The sequence below is a fragment of the Rhincodon typus genome, chromosome 11 (assembly GCF_021869965.1).
Source record: "Rhincodon typus isolate 14 chromosome 11, sRhiTyp1.1, whole genome shotgun sequence".
Lineage (NCBI taxonomy): Eukaryota > Metazoa > Chordata > Chondrichthyes > Orectolobiformes > Rhincodontidae > Rhincodon > Rhincodon typus.
This window is the reverse complement of record NC_063342.1, coordinates 22523930-22530083: the sequence shown is the minus strand read 5'-3', so window position 1 is coordinate 22530083 and position 6154 is coordinate 22523930.

Below are 6154 nucleotides of genomic sequence, written 5' to 3'. Positions count from 1 at the left end.
TGAACTTTTCAGATCAGACAGAGGTTCACCTGTACATCCATTAATGTAGTCTATCGCATCCGCTGTTCCCGATGTGGCCTCCTCTACATCGGTGAGACCAAGCGGAGGCTCGGAGACCACTTTGTAGAGCATCTACGCTCTGTTCGCAACAAACGACAACACCTTCAAGTCACGAACCATTTCAACTCCCCCTCCCACTCCCTGGGCAACATGTTCATCCTGGGCCTCCTCCAGTGCCACAATGATGCCACCCACAAATTGGAGGAGCAGCACCTCATATTCCGCCTTGGGAACCTACAACCCAATGGTCTCAATGTGGACTTTACCAGTTTCAAAATCTCCCCAGCCCCGGCCTCATCCCATGACCAATCCTCCCTCTCATCTCCACCTCCTTGACCTGACACAACCTGTCCGTCTTCTCTTCCACCTATCTGCTCCTCCCACCTCACTGACCAATCCCCACCACTGCCTACCTGCACTCACCTATCACCATCCCACCTACCTTCCCCAGCCCGACCCCCCTCTCTCTATTTATTTCTGAGCTCCCTTCCCCCTCCCCCATTTCTGAAGAAGGATCCCGACCCAAAACATCAGCTTTCCTGCTCCTCTGATGCTGCCTGACCTGTTGTGCTCCTCCAGCTCCACACTGTGTTATCTCTGACTCCAGCTATTGCAGTTGATACTGTCCCTGACTGAGACTACTTGAGCTTTGCTGCTACCATGTGTGTTGTGTCGAGGCATCTTTTAAAATAATTCATGGTAAAATGTATCCTGGAAACATCCAAGATTGGGACCAGCTGGAACTGATCATCATCAAACATTCTGAATTGAATGTTCTCAATACATGTAGCTATCACAGAGCTGGCTGTGATACAGGTCACTCCTTAGTGTGTACTAGTGTGAGAATGCAAACTTTCAAGCTGGCATCCAAGTTCAGTGGGTAAGAGGTAAGGCAAATGGAATTCAAAGATGTCCAGATCTCAGAGTCCAATCTCCACAGTGGTACAGCACCGCTCCAATCGCTAGGACATCCAGGAGATCGTCACCGCTGCCGCCATGCGAAAGGCCCACTCTCTCCATTGTCATCACCGCTTCACCGGCCCCGCTCTCACCGCCCACTGCTGCCCCCTCACCGGCCCCCGCTCTCACCGCCCACTGCCCCCTCACCAGCCCCGCTCTCAATGCCAAACTGGCCCATTCTTGATCTGTCACCGTTGCTCTGGCTCATGTTTGACCCACCATCGCTGCAGGACACAGCCTGTGCTGTCAGCTCCTGTCATGCTGTTCAAGGTTGCAACCCAACTCCTTGGGCAGGTAGTTAAAAGGGTGGGGGGATGGAGCGGGGTGGAGGGGAATAGAATTATTGCAGAGAGGAGGGAGAAAAAGAAGACAAAAAAAAACTAAAAGGAAAGGGAACTGGCAAACAGAGTGGAGCTCCAAATGGAGCGACTTACCCTGCTGCATTTTGCTGGAGGGTAGTGAATCTGTGGAATTATTTTTACTGCAATTTTTTTTAATTGAGGATTGGTCATTAAGTATAGTCAAGACAGAGGTAGACAGAGTTTTAATCAGCAAGGGGAAAATCATCAGGGAAACATCAGTAAGCATTATGGGGAAAAGGCAGGAAAATCAAGTTGAAAATTATCAGATAAGTCATGATTTCATTGAATGGTGGAGCAGTTTGAACGGGCTGAATGATTTACTTCTTCATCTAAATCATTTGGTTTTCTGGTCTTGTTGATTATTTTCATTCAAAGCAGAAATGCTGTCTGCATACCAACATCAACCATACTATCCCACCTACCTCCCACCACACAAAAAAACAACTGTTCCACAACTCAATTGACCAGGGTTGTTCTCTGGTATTCCCACAAAGCGTGCAGAGGTGAAATGGAAGACATTTTGAGACACTCTCTACAATCCTGCACTCTCAACATTTGGCAAGCAAGACCAGAAGAATGTTGGACTGTTTTGAGGTGAATGTCACTGCTATGGAATCGGGGCAATGAAGTCTGCTTCCATTAATTACCAGCCAGATCCAGGCTAAAAAACACTGAATGTATGAAAGGGCACTCAAAAAATAAAGTGAAATAGACCTGTAGGTGGTGTGGCAATGATTACCTGTTACAACATTGCCATAATATCCAAGTGTCCTTAGAACAGGGAATGTCAGGGTCATGTAAGAATGTATGTGTATTGAGGGAGAAATGGTGATATGGTGGTAGCTGGATTAGTATCCTGGAGGTCAACGTTAATGCTCCGGGGATCTGGGTTCAAATCTCACCATGGCAACTGATGGAATTTAAATTTAGTTAATTCAGTTTGGATTTGAAAGCTACTCTCAGAATGGTGACCAGGACAAGTATCATCGATTGTTCCGAAATGTCCATCTAGGTCACTAATGTTTTTCAGGGAAGGAACTCTGCTGGGCTTACTGGTCTGGCCTACATGTGACTCAGGATCCAAAGTAATGTGGTTTGTTCTTAACTGCCCTCTGAAATGGCAAAGCAACCGCTCAGTTCAGCGGCAATTAGGGATGGATGACAAAACAATGATGCTCACAGCACATGAAAGAATAATTATCTACGAAGTAATCAGAAGCAGGTCCATTAGCAAATAAAGCAGCCACAGTGAAAACAAAGGCAGAGGAGATCATCACCAAATGCAATAAATAGTTGGAGAGAAGACTACCTAATAAAAATACTGTCGCCCAGAAAATTCTAGATGCCTGCCTATCACCACAGAGCTCGATATTCAGTACATAATGGAACTTATCAAAGTCAGTGACTGACTTGCAACATGCAAAGCTCCAAATGCTAATGCTATACCAGCTGAACATCTCAAGTCTGAGAAACATCTGCACTAAGTTCACTGTCTCTGCTGGAGGGAAGGGGCAGTGCCCCAGGATACACACAATACAAAGTATTGTAAGAGAACAAGGGAAACTATAATAATGGCAATAACTAACAAGGCATCATCATGCTGAGAATCATGGAAAAATCTCCCCAAAACATTTGACCATGTGAGCTGAATGGGTCTATTTAGTTTCTGGATAAATTGGCTTTGAAGCAAAACTGCTCAATGTGTTTCCATAACAACATGATGGATAAGGATAGCGATGGAAACTTTTGAGATCTGCAGTGCAATCAAAATGGCTGTGTTCTGACACTTTGGTACATTCCTCTTTTGGCTGCTATCTTGTGTCTTCAGGGTGTATCTACTGAAAACACCCAGGGGCATCAGACATACTTCATTCCAAATGCACCCAAAGTGTCCAGGAGAATGCAACCACGGAGTTAAGACTATTGAGATAAAATGTCAACTCCACCCCCAACTGAAATAGTGAGTAGCTACTCATCCTATCATAGGCTGTTTCTTTCTTGTGTTTTCCGCTAGAAGCCTATCAGCAGGAAGTGCATGAAAAAAGCATTCTGTGATTGGAGGAATAGTGAGTCATTGGAAGTGGCAGTAGTGAGTGAGTGTCCAAATAACTCTGGAGGCAAGAGAAGGCCATCTGCCAGGGACTGTGGGCGTGGTTGCTGTTTGTCGGCAGTTTCATCCGCCAGGAGGAATGGAGACAGGAAGACAGAAGCTAACAAGAAGGTTTGGGGTAGAAGGAAACTGTAAGAGGGATAGGGACTAGGAAAGAGGCTGTAAGAGAGTGGGGAGGTGTGGTGGGGGCATCTGAAAAGGAGAGAGAGTACAGATTATAATCTGTCAATTAATCAGCCAACTGGGAGCCAGGACAGCTTTAAATTACACAGGTAATGAATTCTTTGTAAATGGATATATATTCTCTGGTGTAACGATGAATATTTTCAGGAGCTACTATATAGGTGAAATGTAGTGATTACAGTTTAATGAACATTGTTTCAATTATTACATTTACATCTGAGTCTGAGATCTGAGATGAAGTAAATAGGATTGTAACTGTCTGTTAAAAGTCTTCTAGCTTTATGCAAATACAATGGAAACAGATTGGTTGTGACCTGTGAAAGGCATGTTTGGGGTGATGAATTTTTGAATGTAGATGTGTGTGAGTTAATTTTGCTTACCCATATTGTCCTGTGTCAATTTCAATAATGTAGTGCTCAGGAAATGAATGGTTTCCTTGTGTGTTGTGGTTTTAAGTTTAATGGAATTTTTATAGTTATTGAAGATATTGATGAATTATCCTAATTTTGCTTTCTTGTGAGTCAATTATCCTGTATGTCAGGTATGAAACACAAACTGAGTTCTGAGGAAGGGTCACCGGACCCAAAAAGTTAACTCTGATTTTTTCTTCACAGATACTGCCAGACCTGCTGAGCTTTATCAGCAACTTCTGTTTTTGTTCCTGATTGACAGTATCCACAGTTGAATCATAGAATCATAGATTCCCTACAGTGTGGAAACAGGCCATTAGGCCCAACAAGTGCACACAGCCCCTCCAAAGAGCATTCCACCCCAATTCATTCCCCTACCCCTGCATTTCCCCACGTCTAACCTAAACATCCCTGGACACTACGGGCAATTTAGCATGGCCAATCCACCTACCCTGCACATCTTTGGACTGTGGGAGGAAACTGGAGCACCCCGAGGAAACCCATGCAGACACAGAGAGAATATGCAAACTCCACACAGACAATCAGCCAATGGTGGTTCATTTGGTTTTCATGAAACACAAAAGCTGTGATTACTACATGACTGTATCACTTAATAAATAAGCTAGTGAGAGTGAAAACATAGTATCTGAAAATCATTAAGTAACCATCAAGAAAATTTCAATAAGGGTATTCAGGAAGTGGGTGGGGGAGGAGTGGTATTTTATTCCATGCTCTATTTGTGCACTAGAACAAATAGAAAGTTGGCCGGTTTTGCTTGCCTGAGATTTTTCTTTCTTATTCATTAGCGGGATAAGGGAGTCGCTGGCTAGGCAGCATTTATTGTCCATCCTTAATTGCCTAGAGTCAACCACATTGCAGTGGGTCTGGAGTCACATGTAGGCCAGACCAGGTAAGGATGGCAGTTACCTTCCCCTAAAGGACATTAGTGAACCATGTGGGTTTTTCCGACAATCAACAATGGATTCACAGTCATCATTAGACTCTTAATTTCAGATATTTTTATTGAATTCAAATTCCACCATCTGCTATGGTGTGATTTGAACCTGGGTCCCCAGAATATTATCTGGGTCTCTGGATTAACAGTCCAGCAATAATAACACTAGGCCATTGCCTCCCCAGACCCAAGGTAAAGGTACGTTAAGACATCATCAGAGAGTCTATGCTGATGATGCTGCACTAATGTTCCATTCTGAGGAATACCTTCAACACTGTGTAGAATTTAGTTTGACTGTTAGCATCAAGAAGGCACATGTCATGGTTCAGGATGCCGTGTTACCATCTATCAATTTGACAATTTGAGATTGTTAATAGCTTCACATATCTCAGCTCCGCAATCACAAGCAATGTGTCATTTGAAGTTGAAATCAACATATGTATCACAAAAGCTGCCACTTCAACACGACACCTTGTTCCCTAGCCAGTGTCACGTCTCAGGCTTGCTGCAGTTCTCCAGCAAAGCTCAGCACATGCTGAAATTAAAGCACCTCGTTTTCCATTTGGGAACTCCACTGCCTTCTGGACTCAATATCAAGTTCAACAATTTTCGAGCTTGAGCTCTCCCACGTCCTCATCAACACACAAGGCCTTGTTATTACATAGTCTGATATTACACACATTGTTAGCCACTAGCAGTCCCTAGTGTCAGCTATTCACCCTCTTAGCCAGATCATTGTCCACTCCTTTGTCCAACTATTCTTCTGTCTTTGGGCTCTATCTCCACCTATTGTTTAGTCCTTATCCCCTCCCCCCCAACCCTATCTTCTGCATATAAACTGACATTTTCCTAGATACCATCAGTTCTGAGGAAGGGTCGTTGGAGACCTGAAACATTAACTCTGATTTCTGTCCACAGATGCTGCCAGACCAGGTGAACTTTTCCAGCAATTTCTGTTTGTGTCACAAAAACTGCAACTGTTATGACCATGAGATAACAAGGTGTAGAGCTGGATGAACACAGCAGGCCAAGCAGCATCAGAGGAGCAGGAAGGCTGACGTTTCAGGCCTAGACCCTTCTTCAGCCTTCCTGCTCCTCTGATGCTGCTTGGCCT